This window comes from Melanerpes formicivorus, unplaced genomic scaffold (genome assembly GCF_026170545.1).
Source record: "Melanerpes formicivorus ecotype bairdi unplaced genomic scaffold, bMelFor1.0.p_v2 SCAF_111, whole genome shotgun sequence".
NCBI classification, from domain to species: Eukaryota; Metazoa; Chordata; class Aves; order Piciformes; family Picidae; genus Melanerpes; species Melanerpes formicivorus.
The window spans coordinates 148,452-164,540 of NW_027142463.1; the positions used below are offsets into that span (position 1 = coordinate 148,452).

The 16,089-nt window shown below is 56.1% G+C and overlaps 1 long non-coding RNA gene across 1 annotated transcript; it reads right to left on the reverse strand.

Moving 5' to 3' along the window:
• Positions 1 to 7,128: 7,128 nt before the first annotated feature.
• On the reverse strand, positions 7,129 to 16,069 carry LOC137455801 (uncharacterized). Its single transcript, XR_010990921.1, has 8 exons — positions 15,993 to 16,069; positions 14,090 to 14,251; positions 13,918 to 13,996; positions 12,015 to 12,176; positions 11,843 to 11,921; positions 9,615 to 9,788; positions 9,211 to 9,370; positions 7,129 to 7,750 (listed from the first exon to the last, which is right to left on the reverse strand). It is a non-coding gene; the product is annotated as an uncharacterized lncRNA (long non-coding RNA).
• Positions 16,070 to 16,089: the final 20 nt, after the last annotated feature.

Consider the following 16,089-nt stretch of genomic DNA (forward strand, 5'->3'; position numbering starts at 1 on the left):
ACTGGCCTCCTGAGCCCATGGCAGACTTGCACAGAGCTACTGCGAGCACCACTCTGCACGGCCTCTGGGGGGCTTTCAAGCACAGGCACCCCAGGAGAATCCAAACCTAACCTTGCAGCTGGCCTTAGAGCTGCTCTTTGGAAAACTGTCGCTGCCAGGGCCCTCAAACCCAACATCCTCTGTCAGCAACCTGGATGTAAGAGCTGAAAAGGGTCAACGGAAATTGTACTTGGACACCTCAGGAAGATCCTTCAATGAAAGAGCTGGCTCCTCCTGAAGGGCAAGTATGAATGGAGCTTTCAAAGTACCACACTTCAGAGCCTCCTGCTTGCTAGCACTAAGACAATTGTTCATGTAGAACGACTGGCTACTCACTTCAACAAACCCCACAGAACTGGCTCCTATCAACTCTCCAGAAGACACTGCTGCACTAGCTTGGCTGACTGACCGGCTCAGTTCAGGTGGCTTAGGATCTCACAGAGGGTACCACAAGAACTGAGGGGACTGCAATCTTTGCAGCTTCAACTTTCCTTCTCTGCTACTTCTTTTTTCAGATGGATTTTTTTTCAAAGGGACTGCTGGACAGCAGAACAGGATGGATGGCCGGGCCCCAAGAGCGGTGGGGAACAGAGTTAAACCCAGCCGGTGGCCGGCCGGGCACAAGTGGTGTTCCCCAGGACACCCCTTGTGAGAGAGTGAGTCCAGAGAAGGGCCACAAAGCTGGTGAGGGGTCTGGATAACAAGCCTTAGGAGGAGTGGCTGAAGGAACTGGGACTGTTTAATCTGCAGAAGAGGAAGCTGAGGGAATTACGGTGTGGTCTGGCTTCAGCTCTCAACTACTTCCACGTTGAGCAAGGACAGCTTGTACTCACAGAAGGCACTGGCTGCTTGGGTTCAAGGTTCCTGCAGAGCTCAGGCTATCTCTCTTCATTAGTGAGGTCGTCCTGTCACCTAGGCAGAGAGAAGAAAATGCAGCTATGAAATTAGACCACTGGAATCGTGAGAGTCGTTCTGTGTGCGACTCCAGGAGAATCCAAACCTAACCTTGGAGCTGCCCTGAAGAGCTCCTCTTTGGAAAGCTCTCGCTGCCGGGCCCCACAAACCCCACACCCTCTGTCAGCAAACCGGATGTACGAGCTGAAGAGTGTCGACAGAAACTGTACATGGACAGCTCAGGAAGATCCTGCCAGTCCCAGCACACCAGACCTGGAATGATCAAAGAAAGTCCGTTAACATCTCTCTGTGTGTCTGCTCATAGCTTGACGAGAACCCCCCAACTCCTTCAGGACCCCCACAGATTCCCCAACTTAGATGCCCACAAAACCCCTTTGGAGGCACCCAAACCCCCCATCTCATACGCCCAGCTCCATTTTAGGTACCCCCAGACGCTTCTAATGTCCCCAGACCCGCTGGTAGACCAGCCCAGAACCCCCTGACACTATCCCAGACCCTTTCAGGGGGCTCCACACCCCTTCTAGATGCCCACAAAACCCCTTCACACGCCAAAAGAAACCTCTACCTGCCTCCAAACCCCATTTGGGGGCCACTCAGACCCCTTAGCAGCGGGTGGCAGCAACCAAGTCTGTTGCTCTCACCAATGAAACCTGGATGTTAGGAAGAAGGTCTTCATAGAATAGAATAGAGCAGGTTGAAAGAGAGATTGGCCTTTGGAATGTGCTGCCCAGGGAGGTGGTGGAGTCACCATCACTGGGAGTGTTTAGAAAGAGACTGGATGAGGCACTCAGTGCCATGGTTTAGTTGATTGGAATGGGATGGAATGGACCAGGTTGGAAGAGACCTTCAAGATCATCGTGTCCAAGCTATCATCCAACACCACCTAATCAACTAAACCATGCAACCAAGCACCCTATCCAGTCTCCTCCTGAACACCTCCAAAGATGGTGACTCCACCACCTCCCTGGGCAGCCCATTCCAATGGGCAATCACTCTCTCTGTGCAGAACCTCTTCCTAACCTCTAGCCTAAACCTCCCCTGGCACAGCTTGAGACTGTGTCCTCTTGTTCTGGTGCTGCTTGCCTGGAAGAAGAGACCAACCCCCACCTGGCTACAACCTCCCTTCAGGGAGTCGTAGAAAGCAAGAAGGTCTCCCCTGAGCCTCCTCTTCTCCAGGCTAAGCAACCCCAGCTCCCTCAGCCTCTCCTCACAGGCCTGTGCTCCAAACCCCTCCCCAGCTTTGTTGCCCTTCTCCGGACACCTTCCAGCAACTCAACGTCTTGCTTAAACGGAGGGGCCCAGAACTGGACACGGGACTCAAGGTGTGCCCTAACCAGTGCCAAGTGCAGGGGCAGAATGACCTCCCTGCTCCTGCTGGCCACTCTGATCCTGATATTGGCCAGGTTGCCAGTGGCCTTCTTGGCCACCCGTGCACGCTGCTGGTCACGACCAGAAGACAGGGATCGGAAGATTCTTTGGCCAAGCTGTAAGCCTCTTCCTAACAGCCAGCCTAAACCTCCCCTGGCACAGCTTGAGACTGTGTCCTCTTGTTCTGGTGCTGCTTGCCTGGGAGAAGAGACCAACCCCCACCCGGCTACAACCAGAACTGAGGGGACTGCAATCTTTGCAGCTTCAGCTTTCCTTCTCTGCTACTTCTTTTTTCAGATGGATTTTTTTTCCATAGCGACCACCGGGACGCTGCCCCCCTGGCGCGAGCAGAGCCGGGCTAGGGCGCAGGCGCCGGATCCATAGCGACCACCGGGACGCTGCCCCTCTGGCGCCAGCAGAGCCGGGCTAGGGCGAAGGCGCCGGATCCATAGCGACCACCGGGACGCTGCCCCCCTGGCGCGAGCAGAGCCGGGCTAGGGCGCAGGCGCCGGATCCATAGCGACCACCGGAACGCTGTCCCTGTGGCGCCAGCAGAGCCGGGCTAGGGCGCAGGCGCCGGATCCATAGCGACACTCGAGTCAAGCTCTCCGCTCTTCCCTTAAGAATTTTCGAGCATTCGGCGCAGTTAGGCTGCAGAAATTAGCTCCCACGGGGCGGCACACGCCGCGGCACGGCTGCACTGCGGCCATTACACACAGGGTTGAGCACTGAGCTCCCACGGGGCGCTATACGCCGCGGTACGGCTGCACTGCCGGCCATTACACACCGGGTGGCAGCATTGAGCTCCCCCGGGGCGGCACACGCCGCGGCACGGCTGCACTGCCGGCCATTACACACAGGGTGGCAGCATTGAGCTCCCACGGGGCCTCTGGGTACGGTTGAGGCAGCAGCCGCCACCCCCGCAGAGCCCCACCGGTCAAGCCCGGACACGCCCCCCCCCCCCCCCCCCCAAAAGCCCCGCGCTGCCCCGCCGGTGGCCACCCCCCCAAGCCCCGCGCACCTCCAGCGGCTGCTATAGAGAAGCCCCACAAAGCAGCAGAGACTGGCACTGACCTGGGACACAGCAGAAGAGCTGCAACCTCTACCAGCCACAACCCTGAAAGCATCTGGCGCCATGTTGTTGAGGGCGGTGCCATGCTGGGGGGTGGGGTTCAGGCTGGGGGGCGGTGACACGATGGAGGGGGGGTGGTGACACGCTGGGCGGGGGCGGTGCCACGCTGGGGGGGCGGTGCCACGCTGGGGGGGGCGGTGACACGCTGGAGGGGGGCGGTGACACGCTGGAGGGGGGCGGTGACACGCTGGAGGGGGCGGTGACACGCTGGAGGGGGCGGTGACACGCTGGAGGGGGCGGTGACACGCTGGAGGGGGGCGGTGACACGCTGGAGGGGGGCGGTGCCACGCCGGGGGGGCGGTGCCACGCCGGGGGGCGGTGCCACGCCGGGGGGGCGGTGCCACGCCGGGGGGGCGGTGCCACGCCGGGGGGGCGGTGCCACGCCGGGGGGGCGGTGCCACGCTGGAGGGGGGCGGTGCCACGCTGGAGGGGGGCGGTGACACGCTGGGAGGGGCGGTGACACGCTGGGAGGGGCGGTGACACGCTGGGGGAGGCGGTGACACGCTGGAGGGGGGCGGTGCCTGCGTTGTGACCTCACGCTCAGCGTTCCATGGGTTTTATTCCCCTCCAAGACAACACGTTGAGTTCTGAGCAGCTGAGGAGCCCTGGGGAACACCTGTACAGAAACGATCCTCCAAGAGCTGTCAGAAAAACGTTCGTTCCGCCAGCACTGCCGGCCGTTACACACCGGATGGCAACATTGAGCTCCCCCGGGGCGGCACACGCCGCGGCACGGCTGCACTGCCGGCCGTTACACACAGGGTGGCAGCATTGAGCTCCCACGGGGCGGCACACGCCGCGGCACGGCTGCACTGCCGGCCGTTACACACCGGGTGGCAGCACTGAGCACCTCCCTGGGCGTGGGCAGCAGCCGGGCCCCCACCTGGCTTTTATTTTCCAATGCTAAAAGCCTTTTAGAAGCAGAGAGGGCAGACAGGGGTCGTTTCCAAAGCTTTCTTACGCACCAGTCACTCCAAGCCCTCCCTCTCCAGCTGCAAACCAGAGGTTTGCCTCCGCCTCGCCTCACCCCAGTACTTACACTTTTAAAGATAGTGTGGTCCCCTCGGAGAATTTTCAGCACTTTAGGGGGGGGCCCCCAGCCCTCGCTCACCTGCTCCTCTGCTGCAGCAGCCCCCTGCCCCACGTGGCAGAACCAGCCCACCCACAATCCCCCCACTCCCTTTGAGTCACCCCCAAAAAGGCACAAAATAAAGCAGACTGCCCAGCCAGCACCTCCTGCCTTTCACAGCAAGGACTGAACATTGCAGCTTTGGCCAAGACCATCAGCCCAAAGGAAGGCCTGGGCCCTGAGGAACTAAATGCAAGTGAACTATCTGACACCACCACAGTCCTGTGAATGTTGCAAAGCAGTAGTGCATGCGGTATAATAATTCGAAAGTTAAGGGCTGCTCAAGCTTTACACAAAGTATCCTATTCAGTTTTGGGTTCCACTTAACACAAAGTAAAAGTATAAAAGGTCAGAGGGAAAGCCAACTCTACCTCTGAACTACAGCAAGAAATACTGGAATCAAGGGGCCCTTTCTTCTGCTATTAATAGATGAAGAGAACATGAAAACTGATGGGCTAAACCAACAGGGCAAGATTAGAATAACTAGTAGAGAGAACGGAAGATACAAAGCTTCAACTGCATCTGTTTAGCAACGACTCCTACCAGATAACTTCCATGCCATAACTTTGCTGATTTCAAACAAGCCAGCTGGTGAAGCGTCTCGCTCACAGGCGGCCGACGAGGAGACGTGCAGAAGGCAGAGGCGAGGGAACAAGTCCTGAGCTTTGCTGCAGGCTGTCCTGCGGCTTCCCCTACCGACTCTTTCCCGTACACCACCGCAGAAGGAGTTGGGTGAATTTTGTCTCAAACCGGCTCCTAAGACAACCTCCGCTTTTTCCCTGGGTGCCTACATGGGTGTTGCTTCATCTTTCCCTCACGCTCGGTACGGCATTCGGGTGCAGAGCAAGGCTCTGGACAGCCAAACCGAACTCCTGTGCTGAAGAAAAGGAAGCGGAAGCACAGGCTGAGCCCCTGAGCTCTAAACATTCACTGAGCCCCAGGAAATGCCTGCATGTGCTGGCTGCTGCCACCTCCTCGTTGCCCCGGGCCTGCTCATTGGAGGCTGCCTGGCAAAAGCGCCTGCCCCCACTTTCCTCGGCGTTCTTTGAATACCCAGGTTGGAAACCTAAGAGGTAGCGTACTAATTGGAAAGCATGTTCCAGCGGGCGTGGCTGGAGGCTGGGCGCCGCCGCCGCTTTCTCTGCTCCCCGCCCCTCCTTTGCGCGGCCCCTAATCACGTGACGATCGCTGGGCGAGTCTGGGTGCTGCTGGGTTCGCCCTGGGATCGCTGGGCGAGTCTGGGTGCTGCCGGGTTCACCCTGGGATCGCTGGGCGAGTCTGAGGGCATTGGGGTCAGCCTGCAAGAGCTGGGAGAGACAGGAGAACAGCTCGTGAACTGGGAGTAGACTGCTCCCGACCGCGGCAAATCGACACCCCCCCCCCCCCCCCCCCCCCCGCCGCTGGTGTTTCTCGGCCCCCCCCCTCGCTGCCGCCCACCCTCAAACCCATAGCAGAGTCCTGCAGCAGGCACAGAGCAACTCCAGAGAGCAGCAGAGTCCACACTGAGCTGATGCGGAGCGGAGAAAGCAGAGGGGACGAGGATTACGCTGGCTAGGTCGGAGCCGACGGGGCGAGGGCGGCGCCATCTCGGGAAGGGCAGGCGCTGTCACGGGGAGGGCGACGCCATCTTGGAAAGGGCAGGCGCTGTCACGGGGAGATCGACGCCATCTTGGGAAGGGCAGGCGCTGTCACGGGGAGATCGACGCCATCTTGGGAAGGGCAGGCGCTGTCACGGGGAGGACGGTGCCGTCTTGGTGCCCTCACTTCCGTCTACATGCCCCCAGCCCTCCTTTCTCACCCTCTAAGGCCCTTGAGGTGCTCGCAGCTCGCCTTGAGATGCCGGGGGAGATGTGGCTGGGGGACCCTGGGACTGCAGGACACCCAATACCGGGGTGAGACCACCCCAATCCTGCGGGACCCCAAACCCTGGAACCCCCCCGAGACCTCTAACACAACACCACCACTCCCCGCCCCCTCAGCTGCTTCAGGACCCTCCAGAGACCCCCCCAGAGACCCTCCAGAGGCCGCCAGACACCTCTCGATGCCCACAAAGCCCCTCTAGACGCCCCAGAATACCTCTCTGCGCCTCCCTGCAGAGGCCACTCACACCCTTGGCAGCAGGCGACAGCAAGCAGTACCTGGCCGTGCCCACAAGGTGGGAGCAGTGAGCAGAAGAGTCAGCGGCGCTAGGGACACCGAGACTCCAGCAGTGCCACACAGCAACCCACACGCTGTGGGGACCTGACACAGAGACCCCGAAACCACACTGAGGCACAGACCCCCCCCACTCCTCCCTGACCCTCCAGACATGACCCAGGAGCCCCTCCAGAGGTCCCCAGACACCTCTAGATGCTCCCAGAACCCTTCACATGCCCCCAAATTCCCCTTTCATACCCCCAAGCCCACTTCAGATGACAGCAGACCCTCCTTAACAGGCCCCCAGCGCTCAGCAGGTCCGGTGCTGCTGTGCCTCGGGAGCAGATCAGCTGGTCTCCCTGCAGAGCTTTTTCCAGTCAATGAAAAAACAGCACACCACACACACACATGAAAGACAATCCACTGTTTTAATTGAGAGACAGTTGCTATTTCTGCTTCAAACCACACCCCACACCCCCCCGTGGCTCTGCTCAGGATGTGCTTTTCTCCTCTAGAAGCCTTTCTACAGAACAGAGGGGGGTCACGTCAAGGCCTTTCTGCACACAAATCACTGCCCTTCTGCAATCTCTCAATAAGCAGCACCGCTGTTCCTCTGCTGGAACACCTCACACTCACTCTTACACTTTCCCGGGGCTTTCCCTCCCCTCCAAGAACGTCCTGGCATTTCAAACATTTGGCATTTCAGGTCTGCAAGCAGCCTTTGTGGGAGGCTGCCCTCACCCCTCCCTCACTGCTCCTCTGCTGTATCCTCGCCCACCCCCCTGTGGCATCACAGAAGGAAAGACAGCCGAGCGGCTACGCTCCTGTTCTTTTTATCACCCCGAGCCGGGGACAGCCTTCTGGGCAAGGTTTGCAGCTTCAGCACACAGCTGAGCTTTGCTCTCACCCATTAAACCCTTTGGTGGTTTCAGCTTCCCGAGGATGTGTCGGCACAAGTCCTTGTCGGGGCACCGCAAACAGGGAGAGACAAAGCTCCGAGATCCAGGAAGAGGACGGCTGAGCAGACACCCCTAAAGAGAGAAACTTCATCAGCTGAACCTCACACTTCTCCCAGCTTTGCAACAGCAAAGAACTTTGTGAACAACACAGTGCTGCTCCTAAGGAGGTCACCAGCTTGCAAGTTACAGGAGAAATAAAAACCTTTTTATTACAGAAGCACTGGCAAAAATTTACGGACAGGAACAGCAGACGAGGAAATTCTGCGATTGAGCTAACGATAGACATCAGGCCTAGGATCTGGCTACCCTGACAAAGGATGCCAACAGGACAGAGTGAGGCCTCAGCAGCACTCCCAAAAAGCCCCACAGAGAGCCACAGGCTCTGGCCCGTGCCCCACCTACGGGCCGGCCCTCCTGGCAGCAGCGCAACACCACCTCTTCAGGAGCCCAGGGACTGACCTCAGCCCCCTAAGGGCCAGGCAAGGTTGGTTCCTGTTAGCTGCCTAAAGCAGCCTCCCCAGCCCTGCTTACAGGGACCTTGGGCTGCTGCTGGGGACAGAAGGGGGATGGAGGGCTCCACAACTCGTCACACAGACCCCGAGTACAGGGCTGTTAAGCTGACAGGGTGCCAAGGGAACAGGCTGCCATGAAGGCACAGACCCAGGCCCTGAACTACAGGGTGGGTCACCTTGCCGCAGCAACACGACCCAGCGGCTTCGCTGTGTCCGACGAATAAAAGGAGGAAGTTCCACAGGAACAGAAGGGAAAACCTTTTCACTGTGTGTGCCAGAGCCCTGGAGCAGGCTGCCCAGAGAGTTAGTGGAGTCTCTGGAGACATTCAAAACCCGCCCCAGGTGATCCTGCACTGGCACAGGGGTTGGACCGGATGCTATTTTGGGGTCCCTTCCAACCCCTAACACTCAGTGATTCTGTGATTAGCTATGCTGGTGACAGAGTCTCACTGAGTGCTCTTTAAAATGTTTTTCTTTTCTTTCAGCCTAGGAGTTTCATATTTAAATAGACCTTCTGCTCTGTCTTCCCCCTTCCTTCTTCCATCTTGCGTCTAAACACTAGGAGAGCTTGATGAGCTGTATCCTGGGCGTCCCAACGTAACACATCTCAACTGCATACATGGATTTTGTAATCTTTTGCCCCATTGCTCGCACAGGGTGGATTAAGTTCATTACTTAGAGCTCGTCAGGACAGCTGTTGAAGTGTCCTGTGCAATGCAGGAGGAGTTGAATCCCATAGGAAACCACATTACTGTGCTTTGTCAGCCTGGTTATGGTCAGAAACCTCCTTCATTTTTTTTTCTCTTGAACAGATATATCACATGAGTCCCCAGAATTAATTTGCCTCTTCTCATAATTATTTCTTTAAAACTGTCTTAGAAGTGTCTCTGTCCTTCCCTCTCTCTAGATACTGGCCTCCTGAGCCCATGGCAGACTTGCACAGAGCTACTGCGAGCACCACTCTGCACGGCCTCTGGGGGGCTTTCAAGCACAGGCACCCCAGGAGAATCCAAACCTAACCTTGCAGCTGGCCTTAGAGCTCCTCTTTGGAAAACTGTCGCTGCCAGGGCCCACAAACCAACGTCCTCTGTCGGCAAACCGGATGTAAGGGCTGAAAAGTGTCAACGGAAACCGTAATCGGATGGCCCAGGAAGATCCTGCCGGTCTGAACACACCAGACCTGGAATGCACAAAGAAACTCTGTTAACAACTGCCTGTGTGTCTGCTCATAGCTTGAGGAGTAACAGAGCAGAACCAATTCCCAAAAGGTTTTCACTGCGTTCCCAGGGCAAGTAGAGGCTTGCTCTGGCTGTAGTTAATACCTAGAAATTCCTATCAAAATCTTTGCAGCACAACAAGAAAAAAACCAAACCAACCAAACCACAAACTGCTTTATATTATTAAGTAGGAACTCGAAAGCTTACAGGAACTGTGGGGATTTTTTTATGACAAATTATTCCTTTTCTTTTTTTCAGTGAGCAATTGGGTTTCCAACAGCTCCACATTCTGACACCAAAGCACCCCGCTCCGTGTCAGGGCTTGTGGCTGAGGCCGAATACAAATCTGCAACTGGTCCTCAGGCAAAGCAGTTAAGCTCCCTGAAAAAAAAGGAAAGAAAGCAAGAGTGAGTCAACCATAAAAACAAGACCTAACCAAACCCCCAAAGCCATTTTGTCAGGAAGTCGCCTCCACTATCACCCGCCACATGCTGAAATTCCCTTCCCCTGGGGCTCCTGCTTGGCCCACAGCTGGGGAACATAAAGCAAGGCACAGCCCTGTGGGTACCTGCTGCCCTGGAGCCACCAAAACCGGAGCACCCAGTCACTACCAATCCCACAGCAGACCCAAGATACAACAGGGACTCCATAGAGACTCCAAAACCTCACTGAGAACCCCCCAACTCCTTCAGGACCCCCACAGATTCTCCAACTTAGATGCCCACAAAACCCCTTTGGTTGCACCCAAACCCCCCATCTGAAACACCCAGCTCCACTTTAGGTACCCCCAGATGCTTCCAATGTCCCCAGACCCGCTGGTGGACCAGCCCAGAACCCCCTGACACTATCCCAGACCCTTTCAGGGGGCTCCATACCCCTTCTAGATTCCCACAAAACCCCTTCACACGCCAAAAGAAACCTTTACCTGCCTCCAAACCCCATGTGGGGGCCACTTAGCAGCGGGTGGCAGCAACCAAGTCTGTTGCTCTCACCAATTAAACCCTTTGGTGCTCTCAGCTCTCTGACCCTGTGTCAGTGCAAGTCCTTGTCGGCCGGCACCTTCGTCCTGATCCAGGCGGAGAGAGAACTGCCAGGAACACAGCTTCGCCGCTCCGCTTGCGGCACGCCTGCTGCCGAGGGCAGCCTCGTCCGCAGCCTGCCCGAGAGGAACACGGCCCCCGGGGCCGGGGGACACACAAAAGCCTTCCACAAAGGAAACAAGGGAAGTCTCTTGGCCACTCTTCACGTGCCGAGTGCGATTGTCATGTGGAACACACCGCGGCATCTGGAACGAGTTTAAGTCCAGGTCTGTGGCAGCACAGAGGTTCCTGGAATATCCCGGTACATCGATCCACAGGAGGTTGTCTTTCGGTCCCCAGTCTGATGCTTGGCAGCACAGCCATCACACCATTTCTCTCGAGTGCTTTGAACTGACAATTCATGCAGGAGAATAAAACCAAACAGGAGTAAGCAGCTTGGAAAAGAACTTTGATCATCACCAGGCCCAGCAAGAGGACACAGTCTCAGGCTGCACCAGGGGAGGTTTAGGCTAGAGGTTAGGAAGAGGTTCTGCACAGAGAGAGTGATGGCCCATTGGAATGGGCTGCCCAGGGTGGTGGTGGAGTCACCATCTTTGGAGGTGTTCAGGAGGAGACTGGATAGGGTGCCTGGTTGCTTGGTTTAGTTGATTAGGTGGTGTTGGATGATAGGTTGGACACGATGATCTTGAAGGTCTCTTCCAACTCGGTCTGGTCTATTCTATTCTATTCCGTTCCATTCCATTCCAACACCATCTAATCAACTAAACCACGGCACTGAGTGCCTCATCCAGTCTCTTTCTAAACACTTCCAGTGATGGTGACTCCCTGGGCACCACCTCCCTGAGCAGCACATTCCAAAGGCCAATCTCTCTTTCAACCTGCTCTATTCTATTCTATGAAGACCTTCTTCCTAACATCCAGCCTAAACCTCCCCTGGCACAGCTTGAGACTGTGTCCTCTTGTTCTGGTGCTGCTTGCCTGGGAGAAGAGACCAACCCCCACCTGGCTACAACCAGAACTGAGGGGACTGCAATCCTTGCAGCTTCAGCTTACCTTCTCTGCTACTTCTTTTTTCAGATGGATTTTTTTTCAAAGGGACTGCTGGACAGCAGAACAGGATGGATGGCTGGGCCCCAAGAGCGGTGGGGAACAGAGTTAAACCCAGCCGGTGGCCGGCCGGGCACAAGTGGTGTTCCCCAGGACACCCCTTGTGAGAGAGTGAGTCCAGAGAAGGGCCACAAAGCTGGTGAGGGGTCTGGATAACAAGTCTTATGAGGAGTGGCTGAAGGAACTGGGACTGTTTAATCTGCAGAAGAGGAAGCTGAGGGAATTAAGGTATGGTCTGGCTTCAGCTCTCAACTACTTCCACGTTGAGCAAGGACAGCTTGTACTCACAGAAGGCACTGGCTGCTTGGGTACAAGGTTCCTGCAGAGCTCAGGCTATCTCTCTTGATTAGTGAGGTCGTCCTGTCACCTAGGCAGAGAGAAGAAAATGCAGCTATGAAATGAGACCACTGGAATCGTGAGACTCGTTCTGTGTGAGACTCCAGGAGAATCCAAACCTAACCTTGGAGCTGCCCTGAAGAGCTCCTCTTTGGAAAAGTCTCGCTGCCGGGCCCCACAAACCCCACACCCTCTGTCAGCAAACCGGATGTACGAGCTGAAGAGTGTCGACAGAAACTGTACGTGGACAGCTCAGGAAGATCCTGCCAGTCCCAGCACACCAGTCCTGGAATGATCAAAGAAAGTCCGTTAACAACTGTCTGTGTGTCTGCTCATAGCTTGAGGAGAACCCCCCAACTCCTTCAGGACCCCCCCAGACTCCCCAACTTAGATGCCCACAAAACCCCTTTGGATGCACCCAAACCCCCCATCTGATACGCCCAGATCTGTTTTAGGTACCCCCAGACGCTTCTAATGTCCCCAGACCCGCTGGTAGACCAGCCCAGAACCCCCTGACACTATCCCAGACCCTTTCAGGGGGCTCCACACCCCTTCTAGATGCCCACAAAACCCCTTCACATGCCAAAAGAAACCTTTACCTGCCTCCAAACCCCATTTGGGGGCCACTCAGACCCCTTAGCAGCGGGTGGCAGCAACCAAGTCTGTTGCTCTCACCAATTAAACCTGGATGTTAGGAAGAAGGTCTTCATAGAATAGAATAGAGCAGGTTGAAAGAGAGATTGGCCTTTGGAATGTGCTGCCCAGGGAGGTGGTGGAGTCACCATCACTGGAAGTGTTTAGAAAGAGACTGGATGAGGCACTCAGTGCCATGGTTTAGTTGATTAGATGGTGTTGGAATGGAATGGACCGGACCAGGTTGGAAGAGACCTTCAAGATCATCGTGTCCAACCTATCATCCAACACCACCTAATCAACTAAACCATGCAACCAAGCACCCTATCCAGTCTCCTCCTGAACACCTCCAAAGATGGTGACTCCACCACCTCCCTGGGCAGCCCATTCCAATGGGCAATCACTCTCTCTGTGCAGAACCTCTTCCTAACCTCTAGCCTAAACCTCCCCTGCCACAGCTTGAGACTGTGTCCTCTTGTTCTGGTGCTGCTTGCCTGGAAGAAGAGACCAACCCCCACCTGGCTACAACCTCCCTTCAGGGAGTTGCAGAGAGCAAGAAGGTCTCCCCTGAGCCTCCTCTTCTCCAGGCTAAGCAACCCCAGCTCCCTCAGCGTCTCCTCACAGGCCTGTGCTCCAAACCCCTCCCCAGCTTTGTTGCCCTTCTCCGGACTCCTTCCAGCAACTCAACGTCTTGCTTAAACGGAGGGGCCCAGAACTGGACACGGGACTCAAGGTGTGCCCTAACCAGTGCCAAGTGCAGGGGCAGAATGACCTCCCTGCTCCTGCTGGCCACACTGTTCCTGATATTGGCCAGGTTGCCAGTGGCCTTCTTGGCCACCCGTGCACGCTGCTGGTCACGACCAGAAGACAGGGATCAGAAGAGTCTTTGGCCAAGCTGTAAACCACTTCCTAACATTCAGCCTAAACCTCCCCTGGCACAGCTTGAGACTGTGTCCTCTTGTTCTGGTGCTGCTTGCCTGGGAGAAGAGACCAACCCCCACCTGGCTACAACCAGAACTGAGGGGACTGCAATCCTTGCAGCTTCAACTTTCCTTCTCTGCTACTTCTTTTTTCAGATGGATTGTTTTTCAAAGGGACTGCTGGACAGCAGAACAGGATGGATGGCTGGGCCCCAAGAGCGGTGGGGAACAGAGTTAAACCCAGCCGGTGGCCGGCCGGGCACAAGTGGTGTTCCCCAGGACACCCCTTGTGAGAGAGTGAGTCCAGAGAAGGGCCACAAAGCTGGTGAGGGGTCTGGATAACAAGCCTTAGGAGGAGTGGCTGAAGGAACTGGGACTGTTTAATCTGCAGAAGAGGAAGCTGAGGGAATTATGGCGTGGTCTGGCTTCAGCTCTCAACTAGTTCCACGTTGAGCAAGGACAGCTTGTACTCACAGAAGGCACTGGCTGCTTGGGTTCAAGGTTCCTGCAGAGCTCAGGCTATCTCTCTTCATTAGTGAGGTCGTCCTGTCACCTAGGCAGAGAGAAGAAAATGCAGCTATGAAATTAGACCACTGGAATCGTGAGACTCGTTCTGTGTGCGACTCCAGGAGAATCCAAACCTAACCTTGGAGCTGCCCTGAAGAGCTCCTCTTTGGAAAAGTCTCGCTGCCGGGCCCCACAAACCCCACACCCTCTGTCAGCAAACCGGACGTACGAGCTGAAGAGTGTCGACAGAAACTGTACGTGGACAGCTCAGGAAGATCCTGCCAGTCCCAGCACACCAGTCCTGGAATGATCAAAGAAAGTCCGTTAACAACTGTCTGTGTGTCTGCTCATAGCTTGAGGAGAACCCCCCAACTCCTTCAGGACCCCCCCAGACTCCCCAACTTAGATGCCCACAAAACCCCTTTGGAGGCACCCAAACCCCCCATCTGATACGCCCAGATCTGTTTTAGGTACCCCCAGACGCTTCTAATGTCCCCAGACCCGCTGGTAGACCAGCCCAGAACCCCCTGACACTATCCCAGACCCTTTCAGGGGGCTCCACACCCCTTCTAGATGCCCACAAAACCCCTTCACATGACAAAAGAAACCTTTACCTGCCTCCAAACCCCATTTGGGGGCCACTCAGACCCCTTAGCAGCGGGTGGCAGCAACCAAGTCTGTTGCTCTCACCAATTAAACCTGGATGTTAGGAAGAAGGTCTTCATAGAATAGAATAGAGCAGGTTGAAAGAGAGATTGGCCTTTGGAATGTGCTGCCCAGGGAGGTGGTGGAGTCACCATCACTGGGAGTGTTTAGAAAGAGACTGGATGAGGCACTCAGTGCCATGGTTTAGTTGATTAGATGGTGTTGGAATGGAATGGACCGGACCAGGTTGGAAGAGACCTTCAAGATCATCGTGTCCAACCTATCATCCAACACCACCTAATCAACTAAACCATGCAACCAAGCACCCTATCCAGTCTCCTCCTGAACACCTCCAAAGATGGTGACTCCACCACCTCCCTGGGCAGCCCATTCCAATGGGCAATCACTCTCTCTGTGCAGAACCTCTTCCTAACCTCTAGCCTAAACCTCCCCTGCCACAGCTTGAGACTGTGTCCTCTTGTTCTGGTGCTGCTTGCCTGGAAGAAGAGACCAACCCCCACCTGGCTACAACCTCCCTTCAGGGAGTTGCAGAGAGCAAGAAGGTCTCCCCTGAGCCTCCTCTTCTCCAGGCTAAGCAACCCCAGCTCCCTCAGCGTCTCCTCACAGGCCTGTGCTCCAAACCCCTCCCCAGCTTTGTTGCCCTTCTCCGGACTCCTTCCAGCAACTCAACGTCTTGCTTAAACGGAGGGGCCCAGAACTGGACACGGGACTCAAGGTGTGCCCTAACCAGTGCCAAGTGCAGGGGCAGAATGACCTCCCTGCTCCTGCTGGCCACACTGTTCCTGATATTGGCCAGGTTGCCAGTGGCCTTCTTGGCCACCCGTGCACGCTGCTGGTCACGACCAGAAGACAGGGATCAGAAGAGTCTTTGGCCAAGCTGTAAACCACTTCCTAACATTCAGCCTAAACCTCCCCTGGCACAGCTTGAGACTGTGTCCTCTTGTTCTGGTGCTGCTTGCCTGGGAGAAGAGACCAACCCCCACCTGGCTACAACCAGAACTGAGGGGACTGCAATCCTTGCAGCTTCAACTTTCCTTCTCTGCTACTTCTTTTTTCAGATGGATTGTTTTTCAAAGGGACTGCTGGACAGCAGAACAGGATGGATGGCTGGGCCCCAAGAGCGGTGGGGAACAGAGTTAAACCCAGCCGGTGGCCGGCCGGGCACAAGTGGTGTTCCCCAGGACACCCCTTGTGAGAGAGTGAGTCCAGAGAAGGGCCACAAAGCTGGTGAGGGGTCTGGATAACAAGCCTTAGGAGGAGTGGCTGAAGGAACTGGGACTGTTTAATCTGCAGAAGAGGAAGCTGAGGGAATTATGGCGTGGTCTGGCTTCAGCTCTCAACTAGTTCCACGTTGAGCAAGGACAGCTTGTACTCACAGAAGGCACTGGCTGCTTGGGTTCAAGGTTCCTGCAGAGCTCAGGCTATCTCTCTTCATTAGTGAGGTCGTCCTGTCACCTAGGCAGAGAGAAGAAA